Source organism: Pituophis catenifer, unplaced genomic scaffold (genome assembly GCF_029215685.1).
Source record: "Pituophis catenifer annectens isolate HBS135680 unplaced genomic scaffold, rPitCat1.0.hap2 SCAF_1, whole genome shotgun sequence".
NCBI lineage: Eukaryota > Metazoa > Chordata > Lepidosauria > Squamata > Colubridae > Pituophis > Pituophis catenifer.
This window is the reverse complement of record NW_027256881.1, coordinates 322932935-322946034: the sequence shown is the minus strand read 5'-3', so window position 1 is coordinate 322946034 and position 13100 is coordinate 322932935. Positions and strand designations below refer to the sequence as shown.

General features: G+C 44.4%; 1 protein-coding gene across 2 annotated transcripts in view; it reads left to right on the top strand.

Annotated features, from left to right (window-relative positions):
* The window catches only part of SLC35F4 (solute carrier family 35 member F4), a 157982-nt gene that overhangs the window by 593 nt on the left and 144289 nt on the right, over window positions 1–13100 (top strand). The gene's annotated exons all lie outside the window — the stretch shown is intronic.

Below are 13100 nucleotides of genomic sequence, written 5' to 3'. Positions count from 1 at the left end.
ACGAAAATGGTGGGCTCGGCGAAGAAGGGGGTCTCGGTGCTTGCGTGGCGGGGTGCGCGCGCGTTTGAAGGAGCAGGAAGGGCGCCCGCGCGAAAGGAGCGCACTGGCTGCGCATCTGCACCGCGAAAGGTGCGGGGTTGCAGCTGCACGTGAGAGAGAGAGAGAGAAAGAGGGAGGGAGAGAGAGAGAGAGAGAGAAAGAGAGAGGGAGGGAAGGAGGGAGGGAGGGAGAAGAGAGAGAAAGAGAGAGAAAGAAAGAGGGAGGAAAGGAGGGAGAGAGGGAGAAGAGAGAGAAAGAGAGGGAGGGAGAGAGAGAGAGAGAGAAAGAGAGAGGGAGGGAAGGAGGGAGGGAGGGAGAAGAGAGAGAGAAAGAGAGAGAAAGAAAGAGGGAGGAAAGGAGGGAGAGAGGGAGAAGAGAGAGAAAGAGAGGGAGGGAGAGAGGGAGAGAGAGGGAGAAAGAGAGGGGAGAGAGAGAGAAAGAGAGAGGGAGGGGGAGAAACAGAGAGGGAGGGAAGGAGGGAGGGAGAGAGAGAAAGAGAGGGAGAGAGAGAGGGAGGGAGGGAGAGAGAGAAAGAGAGAGGGAGGGAGAGAGAGGGGGAGAGAGAGAAAGTGAGAGGGAGGGAGAGAGAAAGAGAGAAGGAGGGAGAGAGAGACAGAGACCCACACACAGAGAGAATGAATGACTGAATCGTGTGCACGCTTGAGGATTGCTGCATGGAGTCTTGCCCGGCCTGCCTGTGAAGGGATGGGTAGGATCGCCAGCGGGATAAAACTGCAGTAATAAGCGTCCCGGGGCCTCCGTGCACACGGGAATCCGGCTACGGGTTTGTTGCGGTTCAAAGACGACTAAGCAGAGAAGGTGTTGCAAGAGAGGCTTAAAAGGGCACGGGAGATGTTTCGTATGATTAAAACTGGCTTTAAAAAGGGGATTGTAGAGAGATTCCAAGTAATGGTTGCAGGAAGGGGCAACTGTGTGGCTGGGTGGAAATGCCTTCCTTGGTGGATAACCTGTGTACCATTTTAAGTTTCTGAAATAAACTTTCATAGTGTGTTTCCCGTGATTCATAAAAAGAGAAAGGACAAGGACTGAATCAGTCTTCCTTCAAGCCCTCAAACAGAGTGGCCATCGCTCCATGTGCTGCTCATGCTTGGCCCCCTTGTTTGAAAGCCGGTCTGAGTTTTCAAATGCAAAATGAAGTTGTCCCTACAAAGTATGCAAGCATGAGCAGCACATGGAGCGATGGCCACTCTGTTTGAGGGCTTGAAGGAAGACTGATTCACAGGCGTTGAGAGCAGTTTATTTCTGACCCTTTGCTGTGGCTGTTAAGTGGAACAAATCACATGCAGAGGAAATAAAAGCCTTGGTCCTCCTTTCCCACCACCTCTGCCAAGCCTTTTCTTGGATTGTGGCCAAAGTATTCGTCTTATGTGGCTTCTTAAGTTTGCAGCAATGCAGCCTTCCTAAGCATATTTCACATATTTCTAGGTAGCCTGTTTGAGTTAAGCATTTATACCACCCCTTTGTAGAAAGGTTAAGGGATGCGGTGGCTCGGCGGCTAAGACGCTGAGTTTATCGATCGAAAGGTCGGCAGTTCAGCAGTTCGAATCCCTAGTGTCGCATAACGGGGTGAGCTCCCGTTACTTGTCCCAGCTTCTGCCAACCTAGCAGTTCGAAAGCATGTAAAAAACTGCAAATAGAAAAATAGGGACCACCTTTGGTGGGAAGGTAACAGCGTTCCGTGTGCCTTTGGCATTTAGTCATGCTGGCCACATGATCACGGACAGCGCTGGCTCTTTGGCTTTGAAACGGAGATGAGCACCGCCCCCTAGAGTCGGGAACGACTAGCACATATGTGCAAGGGGAAGCTTTATCTTTACCGTTGTAGAAAGGTCAGAGCAGAGAACAATCATCTGTCAAGTGTAAGAAGAATGTGTGACTTCACGGTGACAAGTACACATCAAAAGTTGGGTGACAAAGACACATTGGCTTCCACAGCTGTTCTTCCTTTGGGGAAGCCCAGGACATCCTGACCATGGATTTGCTATACTTGAAATACAATAGACTTGGAAAGCATTGGATTGGTATCATATTTATACATATATTTTTTTAAAAATACAGCAGCAACTTGGTCTAGGACAGGAGTGTCAAACTCAGGGGTGTTTAGATCTGGCCCGTGGGGCCGCCCTGGAAATAGCGAAGGACTGGCCTGCGGTGCTTCTGCCAGCGAAAACTGGCTCCCGAGCTTGGTTTTCAGCTGTCACGGCCTCCTGCAACCCTCTGCCAGTGAAAATGGAGCTCGGGAGGGCCGCAAGCGAGTGTTGGTGTCAGCGCTTCAATGCTGGCATAGAGAGCAGAGGAGAGAGAGAGAAGCTCTGAACTTTTGCCTGCTAAATCCCTTTGAAGTCGGGTTGTCGTGGAAATGAGGAGGGGGGACATTCCTGGGAAATGACGAGACAAGAAGTCTGAAGAATGACTTGGAAGATAGCCAATGAGAAGCAGAGATTTGGGGATCGGAAAGGGAGGGATTGGGGGGGGGGGCAAAAGGTCGGTCTTGTCCGCATCGAGTCATGATCCGGTAGCTGTGCTCAATTAAAGAAAAGATTTCCTTAAAGATTGGCAGTTTGGAAATTCATTTATTTTGAGATAGCATCGATGTCTGACAGCTCGGGCCACCACAGGTGCCCCGACATGAGTGACATGGAGCTGGCCACATCCACCCTGGTCATGCCCAACACACCCCCCCCCCGAGGTCAAACATAACCCTGATGTGGCCCTCAATGAAAGTGAGTTTGACACCCCTGGTCTAGGAATATGGAGAATTGGTTTCTTCAGTCATGATTCTTTCATGGTCATATTCTTTAAGTCCTTGATAGTTTTTCACCCCATCGCATTCTTCAGACAAATGCTGAAAAACCCCCACCAAAATTATTCTGGGATGGTAGAGAGCATCATAGTGATAGATTCAAGGACTTGGGGGGAAGAATATTACTTCTTTGCTTTCTGAATGCAAGTAGTCCTCGACTTACCACAGTTCATTTAGTGACTGTTCGAACTTACAACGGCATTGAAAAAAGTGACATGACCGTTTTTCACACTTACGATCCATGGTCGCATGATCAACATTCAATCACTTGGCAACTGACTCATACTTATAACAGTTGCAGTGTCCCGGGCAAGCAAAATCAATGAGAAAACCGGATTCGTGTTACTAACTGAACAACTACACTAATTCACTTAACAACTGTGGCAAGAAAAGTCATAAACTGGGGCACAATTCACTTAAATGTCACACTTAGCAAGAGAAAGTTTGGGCTATATTGTGGTTGTACGTCGAGGACTACCTGTAATGGATTCTTTCTAATTTAGTCATGCACAATAGAGCAGCGGTCCCCAAACTTTGCAGTTTGGTGGCCCGGCTGGTGGTGGGGAGATGGGAACCGAGTCCCGTGAGCATCGGGCCAGCACGCATGGAGTACATCTTGCACAAGCTGAGCTGTGCGCGTTTATGTGTGCAGGCCCACTGCTTGTGCAAGTTGAGTTGCACGTGTGCACATGTGCGCCGGTCCAACACTCACCTGGCCGGGTTGCAAATAGGCCGTGGCCTGGGAATGGGCTGTGGCCCAGAGGTTGGGGACCAGGGGTGGGTTCTAAATTTTTTTACTACTGGTTCTGTGGGCGTGGCTTATTTCGTGGGTGTGGCTTGGAGGTCATGTGACTAGGTGGGCGTGGCTAGCTGGTCAGAGTCATTTCTGGAAGGTCCTCGCACTTACGACCAGTCCTCACACTTACGACCCGACTCATTTGTTTGCTTTTAACACTGATCAGCTGTAGGACAGCCCTTTGAAGCCCTGTGGCAAGAGTTTAAACAGTTTTTTTCCCTCTAGTCATCAGCTGGGACTCAGGAGGCAGCAATAGATTGGGGGTGGGACCAAATAAAAGGTAAGAATAACGTGGGGGGGTGGGAGGGCGGGGGGGAGAACCGGTTCGGTGATGTCATATCATCACCGCTACCGGCTCGGCCGAACCGGACCGAACCGGGAGGAACCCATCACTGTTGGGGACCCCTGCAATAGAACAACCTTTTAGTGAACAGATAACTCTATTGTGGAAATCGGGCACAGCACACTTTTAATAGTCTAAGGGAGTGGGATGGGGGAAATGCGCTCATCCTTGCACTCCTTGATCTCTCAGTGACCTTCAATACCATTGGCCACAGGGTCTTTCTGGGCCAGTTCTGGAGGTTAAGAGGTGGGCACAGTATTAGTTTTTCTTATTCCACCGGGATTGGTGGCGCAGTGGTTAGAATGCAGTACTGCAGGCTACTTCTGCTGACTGCCGGCTGCCCGCAGTTTGGCAGTTCGAGTCTCACCAGATAAAGATTGACTCAGCCTTCCATCCTTCCTAGGTCGGTAAAATGAGGACCCAGATTGTTGGGGGCAATATGCTGACTCTGTGAACCACTTAGAGAGGGATGTAAAGCAGTGTGAAGCGGCATATAAGTCAAGTACTATTGCTATTGGTTGCAGTGTTAATAGGGATGCCTGTCCCACAGCACTTTTTATGTAGCTCGACTCTTTCTAACCCCTTATATAGAAATCTGTATAACTATACAGATATCCGTCTATCCATCCATCCATCCATCCATCCATCCATCCATCCATCCAAATAACTCAATGGGGCAAACACATCCAACACACCTTCCTCCTCCTATTTTCCTACAACAATATTGGGAGGTGGGTTGAGGCTGAGAGAGAGTGACTGGCCTGAGGCCAACTAGCTGTCTTTCATGGCTATAGGCAGGATTTGAACTCACAAGCTCCCAGTTTCTAGCCTAGTACCTTAACCACTAGACCAAACTGGCTATCAGTTCGGGTGAGATTATTTGACGGTATGAAATGAAGTATTGTAGAGAATAAGGAAGATGACTTTGATGACAATAATGCAAAAAACGCTACCTAGGCAAAAAGGTCTGAAGTCTTTTTAAAGTCCAGAATAGTGAGATAACATTCAGAGGCAGCTCAGGAAGACACCCACCCCGCTGGTTCGCTGGAATATAATAAAGTGGGTATAGCACAATTAGACTTGGAAGATTTGTTATAGCTGGTCTCAACAAAGTAGTTTTAGCTTTCCTGTTGAGTTAATTTCCTGGACTCATCTACCTAGTGGTGCTGGCAGATATGATCAATACAGTCAACTTATGACCACAATTGAGCCCAAAATTTATGTTGCTAAGTGAGAAATTTGTTAAGTGAGTTTTGTCTCATTTTACGACTTTTCTTGCCACGTTTCTTAAGTGAATCACTGCAGTTGTTAAATTAGTAACATGGTTGTTAAGTGGGTCTGGCTTCCCCATTGACTTTGCTTGCCAGAAAGTTGCAAAGGGGAATCACATGACCCTGGGACACGGCAACTGTCGTAAATGTGAGTCAGTTGTCAAGCTGAATATCTGAATATAAATCTCATGAGCATGGGGAAGCTGCGACAGCCGTAAGTGTGAAAAATGATCATAAGTTACTTTTTTCAGTGTTGTCGTAACTTTGTAAGTGGAGGACTATCTGTATGCTGTTGATACTCAGCTGTATATCTCCACCACTGTCTGGCCAAGTGTCATTGACTGGAGGCTTTAACAGTTTTAACAGTAACATAGTTGGAAGGGACCTTGGAGGTCATCTAGTCCAACCCCCTGCTCACGCAGTAGACCTGTACTAGGGATTCGAACGGCCGAACTGCCAACCTTTCTGATCGACAAGCTCAGTGTTTAAGTCACTGAGCCACCTAGTCAGGCTGTTGGGGGGGATGGGTCTGAATGTGGATGAACAGGTTTCAATTTAACCCTAGCAATACAGAGTAGCTCTGAGTATTAGGGCTTCCTAATCCTGGAGTTTTTCATCTTTAGTTCTGGATGGAAACAACAGGACTAGTGTGCATTTGGGGCATCATACTGGGCTATGGCTGCATTTTGAAAAATTGGTGGTAACCATCACCTGTTTTTGTACAACTTCCATGTTGTGTACCAATTGCACTCCTTCCTGTGTCATGAGACGTGTGTGTGGTCACTCATGCTTTGGTTGCCTTTTGAGTAGATTATTGCAATGTGCTCCACATAGGGCTGTCCTTGAAGAATATCTACAACCTTCAGTTGGTCCAGAATGAAATGGCAGAAGCAATTATGGATGTGTCTCATTATGCCGGGGTTACAACTTTGCGAACTGCATTTGCTCGCTGGTGGCAGAAAACAAGTTATGAAAGGAAATGAAGATTTAATCTAGCCAAGCCGTGTCGGTGGTCCTTTTGCTAAATCTAGGCAAGGAGTGCAGTTAAGCTATCATGTGTTAGTTCTCTGACATACCGCCTGGTCTCCACTGGGAAGCCTGATGCCAGAAGTAGCTGTCTTTATGATGGTGAAGGTTGGAGATAAAAATATTGACCTTGCAGTCCAGCACTCCTCAGGTAGATGGCTTGACAGGCCCCTGCAGCCTACGCAGGGCTGCTCCAGGTCGCAAAAGGCCTTCATTCTTGAAGCGGCTTCAGAGAACGGTTTTCTGAAGTCTCTGAAAACTTCACAAAAGCACATCCGGCCCCTGTTTTCCTGTGATTTTCTGAAGCTCTGGAGGCTGCATGAGAGCAGACCTAATTCTTATGTGGCCTCTGCAGCCTCTGAAAATTATTCCAGGGGTGCTTTTGAGAATAGTTGTTGTTAGGTTGTAGGAAGTTAGCACCCACCCCTTTCCTGGAAGAGTGAAATATTTTAGGAAATATGAAAAAGGCAGAATATTATATTTCCCTGGATGAGAAATGGAGAAGCATATTTTACAGACAAAGCAGCTCCCACCTTCCTGCCCCCCACCCTTTGTCAATGGGCCATTAAGGCCTGGGCCAGTCTATTCTACATTACAAAGATCTGCCTCCTTCAGGCAGAGCCATAGTAGGAATTGCCAAAGATCCAACAAAGATAGGATTAGCCCTCTACACAATAGCAGCAGAAACTCACCACATGTGACCTGGGAAGCACATGTGACCATCAGCCAGCAAGGCCCCCACCCCCTGGGAGTCTGACAACCAATCAGGATACTCTTTTGGGGCCCCAAGAAATGCAGAGCCAGAGAGAGCATAAAAACCCGAGGATTTTCTGTATCTGCCCCTTTTCTGTTCAGGAACTCAAGCCATGTGATCCTGTCCACCATTAAACCATCTTTCCAAGCAGTCTCCATGTTTCCGGTGTCTGTTTCCCCACTTGGAGCAGAACCTAGAAGGATGTTTCTTCCAACAAGGTGTTGGTGAACATTGGTGTGTCATCCAAAACGTTGTGGCATGTCACTTTTGACAGATGAGTCATAGGTTTGCCACAGGAGTGGGTTCTACTTACCTTTACTACCGGTTTGCATCGTGCCCATGCGCATGTTCAGATCACTTCTGATGATGTCCGGGTCAGTGGGCAAAGTCTCCCGAGTCCTGCCAGTTTTACTACCAGTTCTTGCGAACCGGTCCGAACCGGGGGCAACCCACCACTGGTTTGCCATCAATGCTGAAGTGTAAGCAGAACTGAGCTAAACAGTCCAGGTAAAATATCTCTTCTGCATAGAAGTTTTAGCCTAAGGCTTTCAGCAGGAGTGTCAAACTCACAGCCTGTGGGCTGGATGTGTCATGCACTGGCCATGCTCACCCCCGTTTTAGCAAAGGGGAAAAAAGTTGCGGTACGTCACATGACAACAACGTGTCGTCACAAGTTTTACACCCCTGGCTTTAGTTTTCTATCTTGGATTTAGATTAGCGTTAGATCATTCATCAGCAAGTGAATGACTGGGGATTGTGTGTGCGTATGTTTGTGTGTGTGTGCCTTTTAGAGAACTCTTCTGTGAGCCAAAAGGCAAGCAAATGGTTTTGTTGAAATAGAATATTTCTGCATTGGAAACTTTCAATTAACACTGGCGCCCAGTGGCAATTGGAGCAGGCCAGTCTATTGAGGGCAGCAGTACTTAATCTGACCGGGAAGCATCAGATGACCTGCTGCTGGTTGCTTTTTTTGGGTTGTATTTTTAAAGACAGAAACAGCATGCGCCTAATGAAAAGAGATTTCTTTTTATACATGGTTGGGAAATGACCCAATGCAGTTTTTATTGTTTCAGCATGATTTTCTGTTTGGCACAGACTTGATAGCCCTGGGCATTAACCTTAAACAGATGCTGATTTAAGTCACTTCCAGGGCAAAAACAGAACTTAATTTGCTCAGATAGGGTGTGGGGGGGGGGAGTGAAGAGGGGGAATTGCAAAAGATTGGGCTTCTTTTGTTTTTGTTTTTCAGTGAGTATTTAAACACTGTAGAAAGAAAAGAAAAGAAAGGAACAAAACAGAACAATAGAGTTGGAAGGGACCTTGGAGGTCTTCTAGTCCAACCCCCTGCTTAGGCAAGAAACCCTATACCACTTCAGACAAATGGTTGTCCAAGCTCTTCTTAAAAACTTCCAGTATTGGAGCATTCACAGCTTCTGGAGGCAAGTTGTTCCACTGATTAATTGTTCTAACTGTCAGGAAATTTCTCCTTTGTTCTAGTTGCTTCTTTCCTTGATTCATTTCCACTCATTGCTTCTTGTCCTGCCCTCAGGTGCTTTGGAGAATAGCTTGACTCCCTCTTCTTTGTGGCAGCCCTTGAGATATTGGAACATTGTTATCATGTCACTCCTAATCCTTCTTTTCATTAAACTAGACATACCCAGTTCCAGCAACCGTTCTTTATATGTTCATATGTGTTTATATAAACATATATATTTATATGTTCCTGCAGTTCCCTAATACTTGTAATTCTTTATATGATCAGTTAAGTTCGTTTTCAGTAAATTAAGCAAGGATGATAAAAGGTAGTGAGGAAAGGAAATCAAACCAAACCCTTTCTGCCATTAAAATCTTCCCTTGTTCCCCGTCCTTCAATCTTGCAGCCATTTCTGGAAGAAAAAGTTAGAAATGGCATTTGTAGCAAAAGGTAACAGGCCTGACCCAAAGGTTAAAGTTGATAAAAGGCACCAGCCTATGCAGGTAATCATTCCATTCAGAATGCCAGAGATTCTCCCATTAATAAATAACAGATCCTTTCCTCCACAAGATTGCTACCTTCATGTGTAATGCTAATTAAGTGGGGGACTGCAGCTCAGTGGGATGCCTACTACAGCATTCCCTTTAGGAGAACCGGTCAATTACACTTTCTAAGAATTCCTAGAAAGTGGGTTGTTTCTGCTTGCTTTCAAAGAACAAAGGCAAGACATTTCCTCTAAAAGAAATTACCCAGAGAAACTTAACTCCTGGCCATCTCCGAAGAGTTGATCTGATTCTTTGGGTGTACTGTGCTTTCCGAAATAAAATTTGCCACTTCAAACATTTGTCCTGCATTCTTTCAAACCTGGCTCCGAACGGACCTAATCTTCCTTCCAACAGTAGTGGAACTTTGATGTCTTTTTCAGATGGCGAAGGTAGCATTTAAGACTGGACTGTTGTTGCAGCAAACAGGCAAAAATCTATAGGAAACAATTACCTAAGGAACCTGAAAACCTCCCATTTTTTCCCCCTCCTCCTAACTTTGGGCCCTTAAAGTAGATTCTTGAAGCACAAGATGATGTAACTTCTAAAAAAAAGAAGTCTGCAGGAAAGGAAGCAAATCTAGCAGGCATTTCCCAAAAATCTCCTTTAATCTGGCCCAAATCTTTGAGATGTTCCACCTGAACAGAGACTTATCACCACCTCATCCCAAACTCTAGACAAATTTGAGAATGAATGGGCATAGAATTTACCAATGCGTAATTCATGAAAAAGCTGTCCAAGCTTTTAAGCTTCCAGTTGCTGGGAAGATTGTCAACATTTCTCCTTTGCTAGCAGTCAGGCGGGAGGATGGCAGCTTGGTAATAGCCCATGAATTTCAGGCAGAAAGTTCAGCCTTCCATCTTGGCCGTTTCCTAGCCGAATGGCTCTCAGTAGGGATGTGCATAAAACTAGACAGTAGGTTTTGTTTGAAACCTGGAATAAACCAGCATGTCCTGAGAGTTTTGCTGCACCATCTGTTTGGCCCCAGTAGAGCAGAAACAAAACCAGGAGCATTTTAGTTGTCCTCAGTTTTGAAGGGAAAAAAAAAAAGAGAAAAAAACCAAGAGGATTTTGAGCGTGTGCCTAGTTTGGGTAATGAAACGTATGCAAGAAAACAACCAAGCTCAGGGAGCCCCAAGGATCCCTCATTTCAACCCTGAGCTACAAATATTCTCCTTTATTGATCTTAGAGTATTTTTTTTAGTTCTTTGGTGGGCTTCCTTCCCTTTTGTTCTCTACTCTTCCTCTCAACACTTCCCTGTATGGAGTATCTCTCTGTCCTCATCTTCTCTGGGTCTTCCTTCCCTTCCCTTTTCTCCCTTCATCCCCCAATGTGGTTGGGTTTTTCTCTCCTTCCCATGGGCAACATTTTGTTCTATTCCAGAACAAAATAGCTCTTTTTGATGCTGTATACAGCAGTGTTTCTCAATCTTGGCAACTTGAAGATGTGTGGACTTCAGCTCCCTGAATTCCCCAGCCAGTTTGCAATACATGCCAAAACATCTGAAGCCCTCATGGTTCACTTTGGGTATGAATCACCTGAAAGCAGCTGTTGTTGCATTGTTATATTGATATTGTTTCCTGATTGCTTATTTGTACCCTATGACTATCATTAAGTGTTGTACCTTATGATTCTCGATGAACGTATCTTTTCTTTTATGTACACTGAGAGCATATGCACCAAGACAAATTCCTTGTGTGTCCAATCACACTTGGTCAATAAGAAATTCTATTCTATTCTATTCTATTCTATTCTATTCTATTCTATTCTATTCTATTCTATTCTATTCTATTCTATTCTATTCTATTGCACGCTCATCCTGACCAACAAAGGAGAGTATTTGTAGCTCAGAATTGAAATGAGAGGTCTTTGGTGCTCTCAGAGCTTGGTTGTATTTTTGTAGATGTTTCATTATCCAAAGTAGCTAACAATTGTATCTGAAATACCTAAAAGTGTCTCTTTCCTTAATCTGGGTCAGGTTTTGCTGGAGATATTGTTCTTTATATTCTCTTAGTAAGAGAAGCATGCTTTTCATCTGCAGAAGAAAGGACTTTCTTTATGGTGGCCCTCCTACCACTTGATACCTATTTATTTTCTTAACAGGTTCTCTGTAATAATATACTAATAAATAATATATAATATCCAAATTGCCATAGATAGTTTAATCTTTTCTTGAAAGTGTTTTCAAGGTTCTTGGCCTAAATAGACTGATACTTTTTAATATTTTTTGATTGTTTGATGTATCACCTTGAATTCATATTTGGGATAATTACATATTATTAAAGCAAGTAAATAATTCAGTTGGTGGACCAGGGGCTCGCCAGTTTTTCCACTTCGTAGGTCACCTGTTTTTCTCATTCTTCCTACTTCACTGCCAATTTATACTCTAATACTGTGTCTGTCTGTCTGTGTAGTTAAATTCTGTTTTGGGTTTCAGATTTTTTTGTTCCAGCGTGTCCTACTTCTATATTTATACAGAATCTCATTTGTCATTTTGTCTCTCTTTTTCATATTTTAGATGAACTTGTTTATCAACATGCCCTGCTTGATTCTCATTATCTTATTGTTCGATGCCATCTTGGGTCATCTAAGTGCTCCTGTCTGATTTCAGATCATTGATAAATAATTAAGGTATTGATACAGGAAAAAGATCTTATTCCTCCAACTGCTGACTGTAATATTCTGCTAGTCCCATTTGAACTAATTATGGATCAGTTTCTTTAGGAATTTTGACAACATGTACAAATTCTACTGTGAATATGTTTCGCTTCTCACCCAGGAAGCTTCTTCCATTCAGAACTGGATGAGAAGTGAAACATTTTCAAGGAAAAAGCCAAGTAAGTCCACTTGCCTTGTGGAAAAGCATCTTTGGAACAACCATGACCTGGATGATTGAGAATCTCCATAGATAAGAGTAGCCAAAGATTTTTCAAGGGGGACTTACACACCCAACAAGCAGCAATTGTGTTGATGGCATAAGAATCAAACATTTAAACATGTGCACTAAAATGTTATCTATTTATTTACTTTGTGCACCGCCAAATGCAGCTATAATTTAATAGGCAAAGTAAAAATGGGAAAGAAAAAAGGAAGCAGTGATACCCGAACTATTGGATAATTTTATTCTAGGAAGAAAGATGTTTGGATGGAATTAATCTCAGCAGGGATATAGATGCTTTTGTCTTCTCATATCTTCTAAGGCCACCAAAAGAGAGTTCTCCAGGTAAAATTTTTGTAGCAGATGAGTGGAATACGGGGTTGGGTGGAAGAATGTAACCTACTGTACTTTCAATCAGAGATGGGTTTCAGCAGGTTCTGACCAGTTCTGGAGAACTGGTAGTGGAAATTTTGAGTAGCTCGGAGAACCAGTAGTAAAAATTTTGACTGGCCCCGCCTGCATCTATTCTCTGCCTCCCAAGTCCCAGCTGATTGGGAGGAAATAGAAATTTTGCAGTAACCTTCCCCTGGATTGGGGAGGGAATGGAGATTTTACATTATACTTCCTCTGGAGTGGGGTGGAAATGGAGATTTTACAGTATCCTTCCACTGTCACGCCCACCAAGCCATGCCATGCCCACCAAGCCATGCCACGTCCACCAAGCCACACCCGCAGAACCAGTAGTAAAAAAAATTGAAACCCACCATTGCTTTCAATGACATATCTAACTATGGACAGCATCAACAGATTCTCAGAGCACCATTAAAATGTCTTTCTTCTACACATTTTTTTCCCCCAAAGAAGCACCAGGTGATTATTTTCAAAATTATACCACCATGAAAGAACTTGGAAATATGGGTTTTTCAAGGGATGAATAATTATGGAGCATAAAGCAAGGCATAATCTTAAATCAGCATTTCTCAACATGGTACATGGTTGGATTGTATTAAAGCTAACCATAGATCATGTGAACCGAGAATGATATGATTTGTAATCCCGGATATCTGGAGGACACTAGGTTGGGGAAGTAACTTTCTATTTTAAACTTTCTATTTGAGAGATCACGAGTGAGATTCAAATTTGCACATTGAA